This window comes from Rhinopithecus bieti, unplaced genomic scaffold, assembly GCF_001698545.2.
Source record: "Rhinopithecus bieti isolate Rb0 unplaced genomic scaffold, ASM169854v2 scaffold_17743, whole genome shotgun sequence".
Classification (NCBI taxonomy): domain Eukaryota; kingdom Metazoa; phylum Chordata; class Mammalia; order Primates; family Cercopithecidae; genus Rhinopithecus; species Rhinopithecus bieti.
In genome coordinates, this window is record NW_016809230.1 from 1,729,219 (window position 1) to 1,753,289 (window position 24,071).

Here is a 24,071-nt window from a genome sequence, read left to right on the forward strand (position 1 = left end):
GAAAGAAAATAAAAGAAAAAAAAAAAGAATAAAAACATTCACCATCCTTATCCTCATGGACTGCCAGTAAAGAAAGATGCAAAGAAATCCAAAATTAATGTACTACATAAGTAAAATACAAAGAAATAAAAAATTAATCACACTACCAAAGAGACATAATTTTCCAATTGATTTAGGACTGAACACATGCATGTAACTACTCTTTTTTCTAAAATCTCACTAAAGAATTCTGAATAGAATAGAAAAAAAAATTACAAAGTCTAAACCCCAAAGGACAAAACAGAATGACAAAGGAGATGATAATAATATCTGGGGAGTTGGCTGCCAGATAGACAAGCGGTAATTGCCGGTATCAAAAAAAAAAAAAAAAAAAAAAAAAAAAAAGTAAACCAAATCCTAATCTCCCAATGGCAAAAAAATAAAAAAGCCATCTTTACCCTGCTAATCACCTGACCATGAAAAGAGTCAAATTCTGTAAAATATTTGAAGAGTAAATTATTCTGTAAAATATTCTGAGGCAAATACGAGTGGTCATGACCCAAGGCACAGTTTCAAGAGGTCCTAAGAACATGTGCCCAAGGTGGTTGGGTTGACAAAAGACATTAATCTACACATGTGAGGCATCCATAGGTTTGGGGGTGAGGACGGGACAGGAGCACGGGTGGGTAGTGTAGGAGTTTATAGGTCATAGGGTTATAGGTGGAGTCAAAGATTTTCTCATTGGCAATTGGTTGAAAGAGTTATTATCTAAAAACCTGAAATCAATAGAAAGGAGTGTCTGGAGGAAGATAAAGGGTGATGGAAACCGAGGTTCTTATTATGTAGATAAAGTCTCATAGGTGGCTGCCCTTAGAGGCAATAGATGGCAGTTGTTTCCTATTCATACCTGTAAAGGGTTCTAGTCTCCCAGTTCATCTCTTTCAGGATTGGAAGAGACTGAAAAGGATAAGATTTAGTGATGTTCATCATATTCTTGACAGATGCGAATTTTCCTTCACAACAGAAGGCTTTGTAGGGCCACTCAAAATATGTCAAAGAGACATATTTTGGGGTAAAATATTTTGATTTTCTTCTTTATCTGTCATTTGATGTTATGCCAGAGTAAGGTTAGAAAGTAAGCTGTGTTATATAGGATCAAATAAAACCCATCTGGTGAGATTTTATGGTTTGTAGGGTGTTACTCAATCCCCAGGCCTCTTAGGAATTTGAGCAAGACAGGAAAAAGGTCAGAGTTTATTCCTCACACCTCCAGAAGTAGTGATGAAGATATGAATTTTTAAAAAATATTTGTTGAAATTCGGTTTAAAATATAATTAGAATATCAGATCCCCTTGCCCACTTGATGCTGCCAGGTGAATACTCCCACACCCCATTTTGGGAGATAACTGGAGGATTCGTTTCCAGAAAAGGGAGAAGAAAGGGTCTCCAGACTGCCATAGCAAACACCACAGACTGGGTGGCTTAAACAATATAAATTTATTTTTTCCCAGTACTGGAGGCTGGAAATTCATGATCAAGGTGCAAAGTGCTGTCAGGGTTGGTTTCTGGTGAGGTTTCTCCTCTTGACTTCCCCTCTTGGCTGCCTTCTCACTATGTCCTCACATGGCCTTTCTTTTGTGTACTGGAGGAGAGTTCTCTGTTGTCTCTCACACATCTCATAAGGACACCTAAAGATACCAGTTCTACCATATCAAGGCCTCACCCTTATGACCGCACTTAACCTTAATTACTAATGTATAGGCCTATCCCCAAATATACTCACATTGGAGTTCAGGGCTTTAACATATGAATTTGGGGTAACCAACTCAATTAATGACAGTTGTAAGGTTTCTGTGTCGGTTTGAACCCCCAGAGCACGCCAACAGACAACACGAGGCGGTGTGGAGCAACATGCTGTTTTAATGAGTGCCTGGGTGCAGGAAGGCTGAGGCCTAAAATGGTGTCAGCACCAAGTGAGGACAGGACAAAAGTTTTATAGTCTCCTGTAAACAGGAAGTGTTCTAGTCAGACATAACTGCTATATTGTACCTGGATGGCCTCTTTCTCAGTCTTAAGGGGCATGTGTCTTCAGTACAGGGTAGCTGTCTTTCTGCCGGCTCTTTTCCTGTTTCTGCTGTCTTGCCGAAAAGCAGGCTCTTTGCCTGCTTCTGCTGACTTCAGTAGCCTTGTGCCTTAGTAGTGGGCCTGAGAAGGGAGGAGTTATTCATCTCCTTAAGCTTTCAGGCCCCAGGGAGAATCTTACATTCCTGTCTATTTGGTTATAGATCAAAGGGAAAAGGGGCAACTTTCTCAATAACTACTTCAGGCGTGATATAGGGGGTGGTGTGGGCACCTTGGAAAAAGAAAACCTTAATTTTTGGGGTATTGTTGAGAGACTGGTTTGTATCCACTGTGTCGTTGTAGTAGGAGCATCATCTGGATTGTCTGGAAATGCGTCTGTGCCTGCAAGACAGTTATGTTGAGAGGACAAGGAGGTGTCAACAGGGAGAGGCATGGCCTCATTTGCTGCTTCATGCGTGAAAGACTGTGTCTGGATTAAGGAGGAGAGGTAATTTCTGAGTGGCTTAGAGTTTGGTAAGGGTGGAGGCCTTAAGATAGAAGTTCCGCCATACACGATTTTAAAGGGACGATAAAAAGAGGGTGCTTTTGGTGTTGTGCGGAGTCTCATGAGGGCAAAAGGGAGATTGTTTTGTCCATGGCTGGTGGGTTTTTACAGCCAGCTTGGTGAGTTGGGCTTTAAGGACAGAGTTAATTTTTTCAACTTTGCCTGAAGATTGAGACCTGTAGGGTGTGTGGAGAACCTACTTCATATTTAAGGATGTAGAGATACTTGGGTAATTTGGCTGACGAAGGCGGGCCTGTTATTCAGCTGGATGGATGTTGGGAGTCCAAAATGGGGAATTTTATGCATGATGAGAGTTTGTGTGACAACATTTGCACCTTTTGAAGTTGTTGGGAATGTTTTTACTTACCCAGAGAAAGTATAGACAAAGACTAGAAGATAGCAGAGCCATTTATTGGATGGCCTGTGAGTGAGGTTTACTCACCAATCTTGCCTTGGTACCTGGCTCCAGGCTTGATGAGTAGGAAAAGGTGGCGACTGGAGGGAGTCTTGGGGTGACACTGAGTGGCAGATAGAGCAGGACTGGGTAATTTCTCAGAAATGGCTGAAAAGGTGGGGACAAGTAAGAACAGGACGGAGAAGTTGCAAGAGAGGTTTGTAACCGACATGGAAAGAGTTGTGGAGGCTCTTGCTGGTGAGGAAGGTTTTGAGAGTGAGGAAGAACGAAGCACCTTTCCTTGACATACCATGGTCCTTGCTTTTGAAGGTTTTGGGCTCAGAGGTTCTCCTTTTCTTCTGAGGTGTAAAGAGGAGAGAACAAGGACAGGGACAGAAACTGGCCTTGCACGGGTTGCAGGACTATTTCTTTCGCTACCTAATCTGTTAGCGCATTTCCAACGGATATATGATTGTCTGGGGTGTGGTGGCCCCTGCAATGAATGATGGCAACTTTCTGCAGGAGCCTGGCAGCTTGAAGGAGTTTGTTGATGAGAGAGTCATTTACGACAGGAGCATTTTTTGCTGTTAGGAAACCCAGTTTTTTCCAGATAGACGAATGTGACTGTACTATATGGAACGTATAATGAGAATTTGAATATATGTTAATTTGTTGTCCGCCTGTCAGTGTGAGAGCTTTAGTATAGGCAATGAGTTCAGCTTTTTGAGAGGTAGTGCCTAGGGGGAGTGGATTGGTTTCAATAGTACGTGGGGTGGGGCGGGGACACTATAGTATAGCCAGCATGCTGGCGTCCTTGATGTAGGAAGGAGCTGCCATCTACAAACCAAGTAAAGAAGAGGTTGGTCTGTTAGGTTTGGGCAAAGTAGAAGAAAGGTTTGAACAGTGTTCACACAGAAGTGCGTAGGGTCTTCAGCTGTTGTAGCTTCAGGTAAAAGCATGGGTGGGTTTAGACGGGAGCTGGTTAGCATAGTGATTTGGGGGATTTCTATGACTAGAACATACAATTGGAGGAGTCGTGGGGCAGAGATGAGACGTAGTACACTGCGGTGAGTTGGCAAGTCTTTGATGTTATGGGTTGAATAAACTGTTAGGTTGGCATGGAGAGATAGTTTTAGGCTTTTAAGGGTGAGGACAGCAGCTGCTGCCAATGCTCGGAGGCAGCGGGCCATCCAAGAACTGAGGCTTTAAGCTGTTTAGAGAGGTAGGCAATAACCTGGGGGTGGGTCCTTTAGCCTGGGTTAGAACACCTAGCGTAACTCTATGCTGTTTGTCGGTATAGAGGGAGAAAGGTTTGGTGAGATCTGGGAGAGTGAGGATGGGGGCTGAGGTGAGAGCCTTCTGGAGTAGAAGGAAAGGCTAGGTAATAGGCTGTGCAGATTTTAAATGCTCATGGAGGGGGCATTAGCAGCTTGGTATAATGGTTTGGCAAGTAGAGAGAAGGAGGGAACCTAGAGCCTAAAATATCCCGCAAATCCTAGAAAAAGAGATTTTTTTGCTTAGTTCGCGGAGGCAGGAGGGATTGGAGGAGGGATATGCAGTCAGCTGTGAGCCCTTGGGTTCACGGGGTAAGAGCTAGACCTAGATACGTAACTAAGGGGATGCATATTTGTGCTTTCTTATAGGAGATCTAATATCCCTGTTTTGTCAAGAAGTTTAAAAGAGAGAGATAGTGTGGGGGTTGCAATCTTTTTGAGAGGGGCTACACAGGAGCAGATTATTAACACATTGAAGTAGAGTGGATGGTTTTAGGGATAAGGTACAGAGGTCACTAGCAAGGGCCTGTCCAAAAAGGTGGGGGCTGTCCCTGAAACCTTGAGGTAGTACGCACCAGGTGAGCTGACGTGAAACGTGGGAGTTGGGGTTTTCCCATGTAACGGCAAACAGATTTGGGGAATCAAGGTGTAAAGGAATTGTTTAAAAAAAAAAAAAGCATCTTTTAGGTTTAGAATAGAAAATTGGGTGGTATTGGAGGGAACTGCGGAAAGTAAAGTATATGGGTTAGGAACTACTGGACATACTGGGAGTACAGCTTGGTTAATGAGTCTGAGGTCCTGGACTAAGCGATAAGTTTCATCTGGCTTTTTAACAGATATAACTGTTTTAAAAGGAGTTTGTTGGGTGGAGTAGGTGACTGGTGAGGAGGCAAGAAATGATAGGCTTTAGGCCTATGAGAGTTGCTTAGGGGATGGGATACCGCTTCTGTGACAGGAACTGGGTGGGTTTTTTAAGGGCCATGTGGAGGGGTGTGGTGTTTTCTGACTGAGTGTGTGGAAGTGTTCTAAACAGCAAGGTTACAGATGGGGGATAAGGAAAAGTTGCATGTTTTAAGGTGGGAGGTTGGAGGAGTAGAATAAAGTTAAAAGCCCTGGAGGGGTCTGGGTTGATGTGTTGGGTACTGTGGGGAACACAGAAGTGAAGAGTAGTGTGGAGTTTTGAAAGGAGCGGAGTTTGGCATGAGGACAGGAGTAAGAAAGAGTGAGTGAAGGAAAAGGTGGCAGGGAGCAGAAAAGTGGAGGGGTGGCTTGGGGTTTGGAGACTTTTCTATTAATTTCTACAACAGAGACTTGGGAGAACGTGGTGGGTCCTGAAAAATTAGGTAAAGCCGTGTAGGTTGCCCTGGTATTAATTAAAAAACATACTGGCCTACCCACCGCCATCAGGGTTACCCTTGGTTGGGATGAAGAGATGGTAGTTGCCAGGGTGTCCATTTCAGGGCACCATCAAGTCTTCAGTGGCAAGGCTGATGAGATCCGAGTAGGAGGTTTTGGCCGGCTTAGGAAGGGATGGGGGCGGTCCTTGTGGGGTCCGCTCACAGTCCAACCTCCAGTGGAGTCCTCCACAGAGAGGACATGGCCTCGTGGGCTTACTTGGGTTTGGGCATTGTCTGGACCAGTAGACTTCATTGCCGCACTTGAAACAGGCGCCAGGTGGAGGTGGATTGCTAGGCGGCTTCCATGTGGAACTGCAGCCCTGCGGGCCTGCAGGACCCCTGATGGTGGAGGTAAGCATTTGAACCTCTGCCTGTTTTTTTGCCTTTTACTTTCCTCATCATGATTGTTAAAGACTTTGAAGGCTAAAGTAAGAAGGTCTCCTTGTGGGGTTTGAGGACCGTCATCAAGCTTCTGAAGTTTGCGTCAAATATTAGGGGTGAATTGGGAGATGAACCGAAGGTTTAAGATAGTGGTTCCTTTTGGGCTGGCTGGGCTTAGGTTGGTATATTTTCTTATGGCTTCAGTTAAACAAGAGAGGAAAAGGGCTGGGTTTTCATCAGGACCTTAGGTGATTTCTGAAAATTTTTCAGTTAAACAAGAGAGGAAAAGGGCTGGGTTTTCATCAGGACCTTAGGTGATTTCTGAAAATTTTTCATAGTTTACTACTTTATGGGCACCCTTTTTGAGTCATGCAAGGAGACACACAATCATGTGATCTTGATGGCGGCATCCAGAGGCCCCATCTTGATAATCCCAGTGGGGGTCCTGGTTGGGAACTGCCTCTGCACCACTAGGCTGGGCAGGAGTTTGGGGGTGAATTGCATCAGCATGCGCCTGAGCTAGGGTCCAGATACGGCCTTGGTCTTCTGGGGTGACGGTGGAAGAGAGAGTAATGTAGAGGTCATGCCAGGTTAGTTTATAAGACTGGGTAAGGTACTGAAACTCCCTAATATGAGGTGGGGTCTTCTGAGTATTTTGTTAATTTGAGAGAGGTCAATGAGAAGGGAACATGAACTCTAATCATACTTTCAGTTCCTTCTACTTCCTGAAGGGGGCACTCTAGCACAGGCGCTGAAGTAAGGGTGGGGCATGGGCTAAAGATGTCGCCTGAGCAAGTATGGGCGGGAGAGAAGGAAGAAGCCAGCAGTGGTTCCTGCTGAGGGTATGAAGGGGGAAGCGGGTTGAGTTGATAAGCAGTAGAGGATAGATAGGGGCGTAAGGAGGCAGGATGGGTTTATAGGCTTCAGGAGAGGGCAGTGAGGAAGGAGAATGAGTACAGGCAATGCTAGAATTGTCCTAAGGGGACCGTGTAGGAAAAGAAGTGGATACAGCTGACTGGGAAGATGGTGAATGAGAAGACAATGGGTTATAGCAGGCGGTTGAGAGAAAGAGGTAGGGGCTGGGAGGGGTGGACAGCAGTCTGCTGGATTGAATGAGGAAGAAAAGGTAGGGTTGGGAGGAGAAAGGCGATCTGGATGGCGAGAATGGAAGAGAAGAATTTGAACAGGTGAGCAAGAATTGTAGAGGTCAGGTTGTGATCTGAGTGCAAAAAGGCCTAGACATAAGGAATTTCTCCCTGTTTCTCCAGTCATCAGCAATAATTGCTTAAGTTAGTTAAAATTGTAAAGTCAAATGTTTTATTTGTGGGCCATTTAGATGCATTATTTAATTTGTACTGCCGCCAGGCTGTATTGTAAAAAAAGACAAGGTGCTTAGGGTGGATATCTTGCCTGAGGCCTAAGGTTTGCAGGGGTTTTTTATGAGGCAGCCTAGAGGGCTGTGTTTTGGAATGGAGGACTAGGAGTTTCCCATAACAGAGGGTAGGCACAGGAGAAAAGAGAAGAAGGAGACCATCCTGGACGGCTGGAGGGAGACGATAAAAGGAGCGATCTTCACTGCTGCCTTTTTCGTTCTCCGAACGGGATCAAATGACTTATAGGCGTCCCCCTAACACCAGATGATCAGCAACTGCCTAGCACACACTGGAACCTTCTTGGACCAACGTTGGATTTTTGGACCGGAGAAACCAAGAGAGTCCATGCAGATTTTTCCCTGTTAACAGGGCTCCCAGGAAACTTACTGGTAGGTGAGATCCGTGACCGATGTGCATGCAGAGGGGTGACTGGAGGATGAGGAGTTTCCTTTGTCGGGCTGCTCTTTGAGGTGGAGGGGTAGGTCCACAGAGGATTCTGACCTGAGCCCCTCCCAGATTTCGGGACCAGAATGTAAAATTTTTGTATTGGTTTGAACCCCAAGAGCACAACAGACAACACGAGGGGGTGTGGAGCAACACGCTGTTTTAATGAGCGCCTGGGTGCAGGTGGGCTGAGGCCTAAAATGGCATCAGCACCAAGTGAGGATGAGACAAAGGTTTTATAGTCTCCTGTAAACAGGAAGTGTCCTAGTCAGACATAACTGCTAGGTTGTACCTGGATGGCTTCTTTCTCGATCTTCAGGGGTATGTGTCTTCCCACCAGGGTAGCTGTCTTCTGGCCAGCTCTCTTCCTGCTTCTGCTATTTTGCTGATGCTCGCTGCTAATGTAAGTGGCCTTGTGCTTTGGTACTGGGTCTGAGAAGGGAGGAGTTACTCATCTCCTTAAGCTTTCAGGCCTCGGGGAGAATCTTACTATAGTGAAACCAAAAAGCATTAAATAAGTGTTTATCCACTTGCACTATTATTTAGCTAGCAGTCCCCATGCAGGAGGCTGGACAAGTCTACTCTGTTATCTGCACAACCTAAAGAGTCTGACATGAGGGCATTTTCCAGCGTGATGGGCAAATGGGATTACCTTACAATAAACCCCATCATGTGCAGAACACACTGTTTAAAAAAAAAAAAATCATGAGCCAAACTAAATTTAATAGAGTTTAGTTGAGCAAAGAACAAAATCATGAGTCAGGCAGCCTCTCAAGCCAGAATGGGCTCACAGAGACTCCAGCACAGGCATGTAGTTGGAAAATTTGTACACAGAGAAAGTAAAGTGATGTGCAGAAAATAGAAGTGAGGTACAGAAACAGCCTGATTGGGTACAGCCCAGCTTTTGCCTTATTTTAACATGGTTTGAACAGTTGGTCTCCTTTGATTGGCCAAAATGTGGTGATTAGCACAAGAGTAGGTTACAGTCTGCTTATGCCTCCATTTAGGTTACAGTTCATGACTTACAAAGACAGCTTTAGACTGTACTTAAAATATGTAAGGAGGCAAGTTTAGGCTAAAGTTAATTTAACAATCCCCTTTTTGGTCATCTTCTCAATTTTGAAAGATTGACCAAAACTTTAGTCATTGATGTAACTATCACCATCATAAATGTCCTTATTTGGTTTTAAAACCCACTGGAAAATAGCACAATAGTGGATTTTGTAAGATAAGAACAAGGACTTCAGTAATTTTTTTTTACGGGTTAGAGTTACAGGAGAAAAACAAAACCTAGTCTGTTCTAGGATATCTGTTTCCTTAAAGTCTTCTTTTTTATTATGTCACATTTATCAGAAGTGACTATTTTTTGGTTTGTTCTGGTCTGTGGGGGCCTAGTGCATGAGCTCACTCCAAAACAATATCCTCCCATAATTTTGTTTAAATATGTTAAAAGAAAATCCTTAACCAAATTAAATTTATCAGAGTATAATTGAGCAAAGAATGATTCACAAATTGGGCAGCCTCCCAAGCCATAATAGGCTCAGAGATACTCCAGCACAGCCACGTGGTGGAAGAAGATTTATGGACAGAAAAAGGAAAGTGACATACAGAGAATGGAAGTGAGGTACAGAAACAGCCAGGTTGTTTACAGCCTAGCATTTGCCTTATTTGAGCAGGGTTTGAACAATTTATCTTCTTTGGCCAAAACGTGATGATTAGCACCAGAGCAGGTTACAGTTTGCTTACATCTCCATTTAGGTGATAGTTCGCTATGCACAGAGAAACCTTTAAGCCAGACTTGAAATATATAAGTAGATAGCTTTAGGCTAAACTTGATTCAACATCACTCATGTTTATTATACCCACATTACAAAACTTTTCATGACAATCTGTTTTTATACATCCATGTTGTGTGGAAAATTTTTTAAAAAAAGAAAAAAGTCTGTTTTTAGTTTATGACCTTATGAATATGTTCACCTATTAAATCTTTTTTAAAATAACTTTATGGGGGGCAGGCATAGTGGCTCACACCTGTAATTCCAACACTTTGAGAGGCCAAAGCGAGAGGATCACTTGAACCCAGGAGTACAAGACCAGCTGAGGCAAAATAGTGAGATCTCGTGGCTACAAAAAAATAAAATAAATAAGAAGAAAGAAAAATTAGTGGCATGTGGGTGGCTCATACCTGTAGTTTGAGCTACTTGGGAGGCTGAGGCAGGAGGATTGATGGGAGCTCAGGAGGTAGAGGCTGCAGTGAGCCATGATTGCACCACTGTACTCCAGCCTGGGTGACAGAGTAAGACCCGGTCTCAAACAAAACAAAACAAAACAAAACAAACCCCCTCAAACCTCAATAGAAGAAAGTTGTAAGCAAAAGCAAACTCAATTTCCTACCAATTATTATTAATCATTACATTATACAAATTTCTATTGGTTTTGCATGGCTATATTGTGGATCGGAATATCAACTTCTAGTTTAAGATAACAGATTGAGGTTGGGAGCAGTGGCTCACACCTGTAATCTCAGCATTTTGGGAGGCTGAGGCGGGCAGATCACAAGGTCAGGAGTTCAAGACCAGCCTGACCAACATGGTGAAATGCTGTATCTCCTAAAAATACAAAAATTAGCCAGGCATGGTGGCCCGTGCCTGTAATCCCAGCTACTCAGGAGACTGAGGCAAGAGAATTGCTTGAACCCAGGAGGTGGAGGTTGCAGTGATCTGAGATTGTGCCACTGCACTCCAGTCTGGCAACACAGTGAGACTCTGTGTCAAAAAAAAAAAAAAAAAAAAAAAAAAAAAGATAGCAGATTGAGTACAAACTGAAAATTCTCCATTCTATGACAAAGACAGAGAAGTGATTGAAAAAAATTAACAAGCATATAGCAACAGTTAAAAATAAATAAATAGAAATCTGCATAGACCAGAAATTTATGACCATTATTGAAGAAAGGAACAGTCAGATATCAGAAGGTAATATATTGGGGGCAGCACATGTGGAGTCAGGCTCAGTGTAGGATTGAGTCAAAGACTTTTCCCAAGAAGCCACAGGGCTAATCTGGGCAGCCCTGGATGCTTAGGTCTGGAACCCAGGACCAGAATCTTTGACAGCCAGATCCAGTAAAGGCTAAAACCCAGAATCTCCTCCCGTACCAGTAGATTCTCAAAACACAGTGCACTTGATCAGGCTGTCAGACTTACCTAGAGCCCTGCGTATTCTGATGGAGGGAATTCTCCTCTGAGCAATCCCGGATTGCATTTAAAAGTGTGCGAAATATTTGTGTAATAAATCCTTTATTTGTGTTCATTTGTTAGAAGCCAATTCTAGACATTCAAGTGTTCTAATATGTAAACAAACAAACAAAAAAAAAAACTGGAAAAAGAATTTGCATTTAATTTGACCAGAGAATATGTGTTTCACTTTATTCAGTTTGCTTTCAGAACATAAACTGCATTCTAATCCTGTTATTTTGTTCTTAATATTTATCATCCTCTAAAGAGAAGTTAGAATGTTTATATACAAGCCAGGGAAGTGGTAAAGTGATATTATTCAGTAAGATTTATTTATGAAGCCAATAAACCTTGCAAAAATATATCCTTTGACCATTTAAAAGTTTACAGCTCTATTGCGACTTATTAAATGTCCAAGAGCCTTGTTGTCCAGTAAATACATGTATGACACATAAAGATCCTTGAAATTTCAAACCAGCCACCTTTCATTATTGTTACTAAGGAAAAATAAAAAACATATAAGAGAAAGACTATAAATATTCAGCCTTGTTTAGAAAACTAAAGAGACTAAACTTATTTTAAATTTTGAAAGAAAATTTGTCAACCATGGCTGTAGGATTTTATGCCTGTCTTTGAGAAACCACACACTAATATAATTTATATTCTGGCCCACAAGGCTGCCCCCACTTCAGATGCCAGTCAAAAATCCTAGAAACCACCCTTACTTTGCACGTACCAGCTATAAATTCAGGGATTTCCACAGTGCCCTTTGCAGGCTCCATAATTGGCTAGAGCACTTTCAGAACTTTCTTTCACTTTCCTTTATGTTTGCCAGTTTATTATAAAGATACAACTCAGAAACAGCCAATGGAAGAGATGCATAGGGCATGGAAATGGGGGAGCTTCCTTGCCTTCTCTGAACCTGCCAATATCTCGGTACTTAGATGTGTTCATCAGCCCAGAACCTCTCTGAGTCTTACTGTTTTTATAAAGCTTAGTCCCAGCCCTCCTCTCCCTCTGGGAGGTCAGTGAGTAGAGCTAAAATTTCACCTCTCCTCCCTCTGATCACTTGGTCTTTTTGATGAGCAGCTCCCCCATCGTGAGATGTCTCTCAGGGCCCCAACCTAAGTCACTTCATTAGCATCAACTCTCCTATGATCTAAGGGGGCTTGTTATGAATAACAAAAAATACTTTTACCACTTGGAATATCCAAGGGTTTTAGGAGCCATGTGCCCTGAACTGGGAACAAAAAGCAAATATTTCTTGTTATACCATACCTATGGGACAAAATTCATTTAGTTTCTGCATTTTTGTCTTTGAATGCTGCATTAGTTAAATTAGATGTGTTTGGTCCCAAAATATAATGTCGGATATAGAGGATAACAATGATTTCTTAAAATGGGCAAAGTGCATTTTGTAGACCTGAAACTTCATAAACAAATTATTTATAACTTTCCCAAAGTCTCAAACCTTATCTGACAAATGCGTTGTCACATTTTATTTGAAGTCTTTTCAGTGGTCTGGGTTGTAAATCAGAGTTAGGAAGGGTGTGATAGCTCCCACGGTTAGGAAGTTTAGAGCCACAGGAATTTAAGAGATTTGTTGTGCTGGGTGGGCCCTGAATCCGTGACCTGACCTGCAGGTAACTTAGTTTCCTAAACCGATGGATCCGTCTTTATTGATAAAAGGGCATCTGTTTTGGTCTGTCAGGTCATAGTATTATTTCTAAAATGTTTTAACTTCCAAAATTATATACATATTAGTCAGAGAAATTGTCCTTACTTAAGTCAAATTGAAAAATGAATCACTGAGGCACAGTGACTCACGCCTGTAATCCCAACACTTTGGGAAGGTAAAGTAGGAGGATTGCTTGAGCCCAGGAGTTTAAGACCAGCCTGGGCAACATGGTGAAACTCCACCTCTGCAAGAAACACAGACACACAAAGATTAGCCGGGTGTGGTGGTGCATGCTTGTAGTTCCACCTATTCGAAAGACTGAGGTGGGAGGGTTGCTGGAACCTGGGAGTTTAAGGCTACAGTGAGCCATGATCATGCTGCTGCACTCCAGCCTGGGTAACAGAAAAAAAAAAAACAAAAAAGAGAGAGAGAGAGAGAGAAAGAAAGAAAAAGGAAGGAAGGAAGGAAGGAAGGAAGGAAGGAAGGAAGGAAGGAAGGAAAGAAGGAAGGAAGGAAGGAAGGAAGGAAGGGAGAAAAAAAAAAAGAAAAATGTATAACTTCACTCAAACAGACTCTTTCAAAATGTGTTTTTGTGTGTGTGTTCATTTTGTTTGCAAACCCCATGCAGCTTCCCATTTTGCCTTGGTTACTAAGAAATTCTGAGAAAAATTTGATCAAGTTTAAATAACAAAATATTTAATAAATTCTAATTTGTTTCTCATCTGCATTTATTGTGTTGCTACTTTCTATCATTCTTCCTCAAATAGTTTTGTATTACAATTTATCTCAAACTTCTTTGGAAGTAAGTGTGGTTTAAATGATGAGATAATTAAAATAATAGTGTAGTAACTGCTGTAAACAGTAGCAAAGGCCAAATTTATTTTTTCTGCTTGCTAATGTTACCAGCAGCGAATCCATATGGGTCTGTAGCAACCTCAATTTTTGCCTCTTCAGAAGAAATAATTCGGCCGGGCGCGGTGGCTCAAGCCTGTAATCCCAGCACTTTGGGAGGCCGAGACGGGCGAATCACAAGGTCAGGAGATCGAGACCATCCTGGCTAATACGGTGAAACCCCGTCTCTACTAAAGAATACAAAAAACTAGCCAGGCGACGAGGCGGGCGCCTGTAGTCCCAGCTACTTGGGAGGCGGAGGCAGGAGAATGGCGTGAACCTGGGAGGCGGAGCTTGCAGTGAGCTGAGATCCGGCCACTGCACTCCAGCCTGGGCGACAGAGCCAGACTCCATCTCAAAAAAAAAAAAAGAAGAAATAATTCAACTGAGGGGTATAATGCAGGAGAGACCGAGGCAGGTTTTAGAGCAGGAGTGAAAGTTTATTAAAAAGTTTTAGAGCAGGAATGAAAAGAAGTAAAGTACACTTGAAAGGGCCAAGTGGGCAACTTGAGAGATCAAGGGCATGGTTTGGCCTTTGACTTTCGGTTTTATATTTTGGCATGCTTCTGTGTGCTTGCGTCCCTTCTCTCCTAATTCTTCCCTTGGGGTGGGCCGTCCTCATGCACATTGGCCTGCTAGCACTTGGGAGGGGCTGCATGTGCAACGTGTTTACTGGAGATGTGTGCATGCTCACTTGAGGAATTCTTCCCTTATCAGCTGAATGTCCCTAGAAGGTTACATAAGAGACATTACAACTTGGCCATTTTACGTCAGAGAAATGGAAATCAAAACCACAATGAGATACCATCTCACACCAGTTAGAATGGCAGTCATTAAAAAGTCAGGAAACAACAGGTGCTGGAGAGGATGTGGAGAAATAGGAACACTTTTACACTGTTGGTGGGACTGTAAACTAGTTCAACCATTGTTGAAGACAGTGTGAGGATTCCTCGAGGATCTAGAACTAGAAATACCATTTGACCCAGCCATCCCATTACTGGGTATATACCCAAAGGATTATAAATCATGCAGCTATAAAGACACATGTACACGTATGTTTATTGCAGCACTATTCACAATAGCAAAGACTTGGAACCAACCCAAATGTCCATCAACGATAGACTGGATTAAGAAAATGTGGCACATATACACTATGAAATACTCTGCAGCCATGAAAAAGGATGAGTTCATATCCTTTGTAGGGACATGGATGAAGCTGGAAACCATCATTCTCAGCAAACTATTGCAAGGACAGAAAGCCTGACACCGCATGTTCTCACTCATAGGTGGGAACTGAACAGTGAGAACACCTGGACACAGGGTGGGGAACATCACACACTAGGGCCTGTCATGGGGTGGCGGTGGGGGAGGGATAGCATTAGGAGAAATAGCTAATGTAAATGACGAGTTAATGGGTGCAGCACACCAACATGGCATATGTATACATATGTAACAAACCTGCACGTTGTGCACATGTGCCCTAGGACGTAAAGTATAATACAAATAAATAAATAAAAGAAAGTTTCTCAGGATATTGTTTCATCCTTTATTAAAATGAACAAACAAAAAAAAGTAGGATCAAATTAAGAAAAGCAGAATGTTTTGGTAGGATTAGGATCTCAAGATAATTATCTGAAGCCAATAAAATGTTACATTATTAAAAAAAAAATCTTGGCCATTTTGCCTCTTAATGTACATGTTTGAGCCCACTTACCCAAATCCTGAGATATCGGGAAGCTGCTATCTTTTGGGAGACTGTCTTTCCCCGGCATTGGATGTAACCGATTATTTTAGAGAGACAGGTAACAACAGCCTGGCCATCACCTGACATTCCTGGTGATGGGAGGGAGGCCCCTGCCCTGCTCATGTCTGCCTGATTACCTACTGCAACACTAAGTTATCTAAATGTGCCATGAGCAAACAGACAAGTTGTGTATTTTGGGTCATGACTGAATCTTCCAGGTTCTTAAAACCACAGCCTTTAGTTTACCATAAAAAATTTTAAAAAGAAGTAAAAGGAGGATAATAAAAATTATTATGTATACAAATTGATAGTGTGGATAGAGAAGAGAAAGAAATAACCATATTTATTCATAGATGTAGAAAAAATTCAATTTCAGATGACAAGAAAAACTATTAATGAAACATTTTATAGAAAGCCAACAATTCTTCAAAACATGGAATAACTTTCCCTTATAATTAATGTCATATTATCAAGATGGTAGAAATGAAATTGCTGAAGAATATTAATATTATTATTAAGCTTATTCTCCCTGGATACATAAAAAATCACAAAGGGTTAGCTACCTGCATTTGAGATTATGAAAATGGTGTAATGTGAACATAAATTTGCTTTATGAAATCTGTGGCTGACCCTCAGAGAAGCAATAATCCATGGAAGCTATCCCCCGATAGTTACAGACCCTCAGATGTGTACCAGCCACCTCTAAAGGCTGCTGAAATTTGTTACTTGAAAAATGGAATGTAAAGTTCTTGGACTTAGCCTAATTACAAATCTTACAGCCAAATCCACAATAATATTTGCATCTGCTTAGTAAAATATACAGAATATGGCATGGCAGTTATGAGACCCATAATGAACCCTCTTATCCAATGGTAAACAGCTTGGGGCCTTGTCATCCCCACTTTGCACGAGATTTGAAATTACGTTAGGATTAAAAAGACACAGAGGGAAGTTATGAGCCTGGGTCTCAAGTCAAATACACACAGTAGTTTCTGTAAACAATGCTTTAAGCCTGAAAGAGCATTCTGATTGTATTTTTCTTCTACAAGACTTTTGGTCAGTTAGTTCATCTCTTTGCACATCGGTTTCCTCATTATGAAATGAAGAAAATTAGAGCAGGTACCTCATTGAGTTGCTATGCAGGCTGGAATAATACAAGTCGTAATTAGAAGTGTTGAAATACTTTGGGGATCCATAAACATTAGCTTGCCAGGCTTTGAGACCAGAATGCAGTTGCTTGCATTTAACTAAGTTTTATCTTCTGGTAAAGCAAAAATATGATGTTCAATAAATAAATAAACAAGGAATAAACAAGCAGAGAAACACTCTTTGGATTAGAGCACTGGCTCACACTCATCTCAGAAGTGATTTAAATCTTGACATTTATTGCAGTGAGTCATAGATGATCTTATAAAATAAAGATCCTTTCAAAACCTGCTAAGCTCTCTGGAATCATTTTAAAATTTTGCCCCAAATAACTGGAGCTCTTGATGTTTCCACATTAATTCAGAATAATTAGGAAAAGTAAAGGAATGAAGAAAACAACTTGAATAAACTTTGGTTAACTTTTTTTTAAAAAAGATTGTTAATGAAATGATGATATTGAAACATGTTAGAGCAATATTGGTTTCAGAAATCTAATTTGAACCAAAAAAGATAGGCCAATTAGGTAAATAATCTTTTGAAAATACAGACATACCTCAAAGATATTGTGGCTTGGTTCCAGGCTGCTGCAGTAAAGCAAATATTGCAATCAAGTGAGTCACACAAATTTTTGTTAACTAGTACATATGAAAGTTATGCTTATACTGTAGTCAATTAAGCATGCAATAGCATAACATCTAGAAAGCAATGTGGATACCTTAATTTAAAAAATACTTTATTGCTAAAAAATGCTAACAATCATCTGAACCTTCAGTGAGCTGTAATCTTTTTGCTGATGGGGGGGTGTCTTGCCTCTATGTTGATGGCTGCTGACCAGTTGGGATGGTGTTACCTGAAGGTTGGAGTGGCTGTGGCAGTTTCTTAAAATAAGATAGCAATCATGTTTGCTATGTCAATTGAGTATTCCTTTCATGAAAGAAGTCTCTGTAGCTTGTGATGCTATTTGACAGTATTTTACTCACAGTAGAACTTCTTTCAAAATTTGAAGCAATCCTCTGAAATCCTGCCACTGCTTGCTTTATCAATTACGTTAATGAAACATTTTAATCCTTTGTTGTCATTTAAACGATGTTCACAGCATCTTCACCATCTTCAAAATCTTAACCATTTTTCCTTGCTCTTTCATTAAAGGCAACCCCTCATCTGCTGAAGTTTTATTATGAGATTGCAACAATTCAATCACATCTTCAGGCTGCACTTCTAATTCTAGTTCTCTTACTATTCCACTACATCTGCAATTATTTCCTTCACCTGAAGCCTTGAGCCCATCAAAGTCATCCATGAGGGTTGGAATAAACTTCTCCCAAATTCCTGTTCATGTTGATATTTTGACCTCCTCCCGATAATCATGAATGTTCTTAGTGGCATCTAGAATGGTGGATCCTTTCCAGGAGGTTTTCAACTGACTTTGCACAGATCCATCAGAGGGATCGCTATCTGTGGCAACAACATCCTCACAAAATGTTCTTTTTTTTTTTTTTTGAGAAGGAGTCTCTCTCTGTCGCTCAGGTGGGAGTGCAGTGGCACAATCTCAGCTCACTGCAACCTCTGCCTCCCAAGTTCAAGCGATTCTCCTGTTCTCAAACTCCCAAGTAGCTGGGATTACAGGCAGGCGCCACCATCCCTGCCTACTTTTTATAATTTTAGTAGAGATGGGGTTTGATCACATTAATCAGGCTGGTCTCGAACTCCTGACCTCGGGTGATTCACCCACTTCAACCTCCCAAAGTGCTAGGATTACAGGTATAAGACATCCCGCACCTGGCCTTTTTTCCACATTTTTTATTTTAAATTTTTTATTTGTTTTTTACTTTCATTTTTTATTTTTCAGACAGAGTTGCTCTGTCACACAGGCTGGAATACAGTGGTGCAGTCACAGCTCACTGCAGCCTTGATTTCCCGGGCTCCAGCAATTCTCCCGCCTCAGCTTCCCCTTAGTACCTGGGACCACAAGCACATGCGACCATGCCTGGCTAATTTTTGTATCATTGGTAAAAATGGGGTTTCGCCATTTTGCTCAGGCTGATCTCAAACTCCTGAGCTCAACCAATCCACCTGCCTAGGCCTCCCAAAGTGCTGGGATTACCCTGCCCAGCTGCCAAATTTTATTCTTAAAGAAGACTACTTGAGAGTCAAAATTACTCCGTGATCCATGGACTGCACAATGGATGTTGTGTTAGCAAACTTGAAAACTTTAATATCCTTGTGCATCTCCATCAAAGCTCTTGGGTGACTAGGTGCATTGTCAATAAGCACCAAATGTTTTGAAAAGATCTTTTTTTCTGAGCAGTAACTCTCAACAGTGGGCTTAACATATTCAGCAAACCATGCTGTAAAAAGGTGGGCTGTCATCCAGACTTTGTCATTTCACTTATAAAGCACAGGAAGAGTAGATTTAGCATAATTCTTAACAGCCCTAGGATTTTTTGAATGATAAATAAATATTGGCCTAAAGTCATTAGCTACATTAACCCCGAATAAGATTCTGCCTGTCCCTTGAAGGTTTGTAGCCCAGACTTCCTTTCTAGCCATAAAATCCTAGATAGCATCTTCTTCCAATAGAAGACTCATTCATCTACACTGAAAATCTATTGTTTAGTGAAGCCTGCATCAATTATCTTAGCTTGATTTTCTAGGTAACTTGCTGCAGATTCTCCGTCAGCAATTGTGTTTCACCTTGCACTTTTTGTATTTCAAATAGCCAAGTTGAGACAAGTTTATTAGTAATTTCATGGTACCCTTTTGTGGGCTGATTCTCACCTCACCCTTCCCCAAGCAACTCCTGTGAGTAATGTCAAACAGTATATCCTTTTGTTGCTCTTTTTCCAACCACCCTTACCCCTGACACAACCAACCTGTAAACGACCTCAGTATGTGTAATCTTAAGTCATCTTGTTAACACAGACACCTCTGAGGTTCCCAAGGAAACTTTAGTAGAATTCTCTAAACTGAAATCTTGAGAGAGGAAGATTTTCAAGTAGGAACCAGACAGATTCACTTAAAACTCGCCACTACACACCTGTGTTATAGAAGAGTTCTATTTTTTCTATTGCAGATTAGATTTCCTCTTCAAGCTTACTATACTGTGTCTTTTTAAAAAGTAGTTGAAGACATTGGAATAAAAGTTAATGTCCCAAACAGCACTTTGCTGAATATTGCTGTTTCTTTAACAGCCTTTCTCTCAGCTCTTCTGAGATGGTCCATGACATTGCCTTCCTTGCCCATTACCTTCATCCCTTGAATGGGCCCAAAACTTCGGGATGCAAAAACATTCATTCCATTGACTTGGTTGAGAAAGATGATAGGTCAGGTTTTTTTATCAAAGATTATCCTGGGAATACTTCATTTGGGCCAAAATGAGGGATTATTCCAGAGAAGATTGAAGAAGCAATTACTCCTGCCCCTAGTAATATACTCTTGGACAATGATTACAGTTTGCATTTCTGCTGATAATGCTATGTGCTATAATTATATGTAAGTATATAAGAAACCTGGGGTAAAACCATGGACTTTCTCCGTTTTGCTGGCATCATCTACAGAAATACCATGGGCATCATGAAAGGCAGGATAGCTATAGGCTGAAAAAGAGCAGGGTTCAGTTTGCTGCTGTCATGATGCCCTGTTGAGAGACTGCTCTTCAAGGTTTCTTGTATCCTTGGGTCCTCCAAGTCAGGACTGGATGCATCTTTATTTACAAAGAGTAGTTACCTCTATTTTCACAATTGAAATGAACAAATTTTTAAGATCTAATAATTGTGTCCACTGAAGAAATCATCAATAAAAGGATCTGCATTCGATGATACAGAAGTGCACCTGGACCCTATGCAGGCAGTGGCACTGCTGCACCCCGGTCACTGCCTGGCTCCTATGCTATGTACTCCTCTTCCTGGGAGCTACGTCCACCTTGAACTTCTAAGTTTCTTTCCTTAAACCTTATGAGCCTACCTGTGCTAGTTTCACACTTCTCTTTTATATCTTCCTCACCTCTGTCAGGCATCAAAGAATTGAAGAGAACTGGGGCCTTGCTGTGGTTTAGGCTTTGGCTTAATGGAATGTTGGGGCTGGTTTGATTATCTTGTTATGCCCAGACCGTTTATTCCCCGAAGAAGACCACCAGAGTCCAGAGTCAAAGCCAAGCGGCAAGGATCTTTAATGCAAGTTCGAACTTGGTCCCTCCGTTCTACAACATACAAGAGGGCCCCAAACAATGCGTGCGCTTACTTTTATAGCTCGAGGTAAACAGGACTTGTCAGGTTACAGAGGAACAAGGCATTTCTCTAGGTTACAGCATTACAATTGGTTTACATTTTAAGTTATACTTGTAGCAGCCTTCTTATTGGTTCCTGCGCTTTTACAAACGGTTGTAACCTTATCGGAGCTTCTCCAGGTGTTGTTTTCTTCTAAAGTTGAGATATATGGAGGAATGTGTTTGTGTCGGGCCCAGGAAGTGGAGGCATATGGGGGGATGTGATGTGTCGGGCTCAAGGCTGTGATATATGGAGGAATGTGTTCTTTCAATCTGACTAGATCACTCAAACTTTCTCCATATCAGCAATAAGGCTTGCATTAGTCTGTTTCTAGCTGCTGATAAAGACATACCCAAGACTGGGCAATTTACAAAGGAAGGAGGTTTAATGGAGAACTCACAGTTGCAAGTAGCTGGGGAAGCCTCACGATAGTGGCAGAAGGTGAGGAGGAGAGAGTCACATCTTATGTGGATGGCAACAGGCAAAGAGAGAGCTTGTGTAGGGAAATTCCCCTTTTTTAAACCATCAGATCTCATGAGACTTATTCACTATCAGGAGGACAGCACATGAAAGACCTGCCCTTATGATTCAATTACTTCCCACCAGATCCCTCCCACAACATGTGGGAATTCAAGATGAGATTTGGGTGGGGACACAGCCAAGCCATATCATTCCACCCTTGGCCCCTCCCAAATCTCATGTCCTCACATTTCAAAACCAATCGTGCCTTTCCAACAGTCCCCCAAAGTCTTAACTCATTTCAGCATTAACTCAAAAGTCCACAGTCCAAAGTCTCATCTGAGACAAGGAATGTCCCGTCCACCTATGAGCCTGTAAGATAAACGGCAAGTTAATTACTTCCTAAATACAATGGAGGTACAGGCATTGGATAAATACAGCTGTTCAAAGTGGGAGAAATTGGCCAAAACAAAGGGGCTACAGGCCACATGCAAGTCCAAAATCCCTTGGGGCAGTCAAATCTTAAAGCTCTGAAATGATCTTTGATTCTATGACTTGCATCAAATTCTATGACTTGTATTTGATTCTATGCCTTGCATCTATGCTATGCAAGAGGTGGGTTCCCATGTGGTCTTGGGCAGCTCCACCCCTATGACTTTGCAGGGTACAGCCTCACTCCCAGCTACCTTCATGGGCTGGTGTTGAGTGTCTGCGGCTTTTCTGGACGCATAGTGCAAGCTGTCAGTGGATCTACCACTCTGGGGTCTGGAGGACAGTGGCCCTTTTCTCACAGCTCCACTAGGTGGTGTCCCAGTAGGGACTCTGTGTCCCTTGTGCACTGCCCTAGCAGAGGTTCTCCATGAGGACCCCACCTCTACAGCAAACATCTGCCTGGCATTTCCATACATCTTCTGAAATCTAGGTGGAGGTTCCCAAACCTTGACCTCTGTGCACTCACAAGCTCAACACCACATGGAAGCTGCCAAGGCTTGAGACTTGCACCCTTTGAAGCCACGGACTGAGCTGTACCTTGGCTCCTTTCAGCCATGGCTGGAGTGGCTGGGAATCAGGGCACCTAGTCCCTAGGCTGCACACATCAGGCGGGCTCTGGGTCCCACCCATGAAATCACTTTTTCCTCCTAGCCCTCTGGGCTTGTGATGGGAGGGGCAGCTGTGAAGACCTCTGACATGCCCTGGAGATATTTTCCCCATTGTCTTGGGGATTAACATTCTGCTCCTTATTACTTATGCAAATTTCTGCAGCTACCTTGGATTTCTCCACAGAAATTTGGATTTTCTTTTCTATCGTGTTGTCAGGCTGCAAATTTTCCACACTTTTATGCTGTTTCTCTTTTAAAATGGAATGCCTTTAACAGTACCCAAGTCACATCTTGAATGTTTTGCTGCTTAGAAATTTCTTCCACCAGATACCCTAAATAATCTCTCTCAAGTTCAAAGTTCCACAAATCTCTAGGGCAGGGGCAGAATGCCACCAGTCTCTTTGCTAAAACATAACAAGAATCACCTTTGCTCCAGTGGTTGCCTCAGCCTACCACTATATACATTTTAATCAGAATATAATATTTAAGCAAAAAAGGAATGTCTGAGCTTCTACAGAAAGTCTCCTTCCTGCCTCTTCCATTTCTTGATTTTTATTTGTGATAATTATTTTTTCTTTAATTTTCTCTTCACTTTATTCTTTGAAATGCTTCTCTTTCTACTAATTCTGTGTTTTTCTTCATATTACTTTTCTTTCCTCCTTCCACTCACTCTGCCATTTTTTTTTAAATAAATGGTTTTCCCAAAAGATGTGTGTAAATAACAGGGAGTCAAGAGTAAGAACAAGTTACTTTAGATAGTGTTTGTTTTAGAAATAGCAGTAAAAATTCACACTATAATTGTTCTGTGGTCAGCAATTTATGCAAACCTATCACCCAAATCGGAGGTAGCTGAAAGGCCCAAGAAAGAGACTGACAAATCCAGTTTCTCAGAAAGAAACATTTAATAGGGAGTGAGAAACAGAAGTCATGATGTCCCGGCAACTGGCAACAGCAAGATTAGATAGTGAATTCCCCCCTCCACCCACCCCCCCACACCATTACCCACCAGAGGCAGAACTTACATGTAAAAGACAAGGAAGGATTGTGTGGAACAATTGAAGTCAACCTCTCAGGGAAAGGCAAGAATGCTATGTGAATCTGCTTAAGGGCAGGATTTATGGGAGCAGTAGTTTAAACAGATATCTTAAAGGCATTCCCAGAATAAGGGTTACTCAGAAGTCATTATGTCAGGTTAACACCCAATATGGAGTTGCTTTAGCCTCCACAATAATGTAAAGAAACAAATATGATGAAGATGGTGGTATTTTTTAAACCATACTTCAAAGAAATCTTCTCTTTGAAACATGGAGAAGAAGAAGGCATATGTCACTATATGCAACATAAGCTTATATTCATATCTATTTAGTATATCTAGGACAAATTTTATTTAGTTCTAGGAATATACAGTGAGATTTTTCTTATTGCCCCTTGACGTTAGATATTACTGACCTTACAATGATCGGAGATACATCTTTTAACTTCCACCACTTGTTCATCAACCTTGTCTGTCAAATGGAGAAATCTATGTGGCAAATGCAACAAGAAGTTTTCCTTGACACAATAAAGATACAGGTCCTTCCTTAAATGGCTATGTTGAAATATAAATTCTTTAATTATATACTTATTTACATGGCTCTTTCCCTCTAGTGAACTTATCCTGGAATCTATTAGATTTATTCTACTTACTGTC

The 24,071-nt window shown here is 41.6% G+C and overlaps 1 protein-coding gene across 1 annotated transcript in view; it reads left to right on the forward strand.

Annotated features, from left to right (window-relative positions):
* KYNU (kynureninase) overlaps positions 1-24,071 on the forward strand; it is a 164,164-nt gene that overhangs the window by 56,544 nt on the left and 83,549 nt on the right. The gene's annotated exons all lie outside the window — the stretch shown is intronic.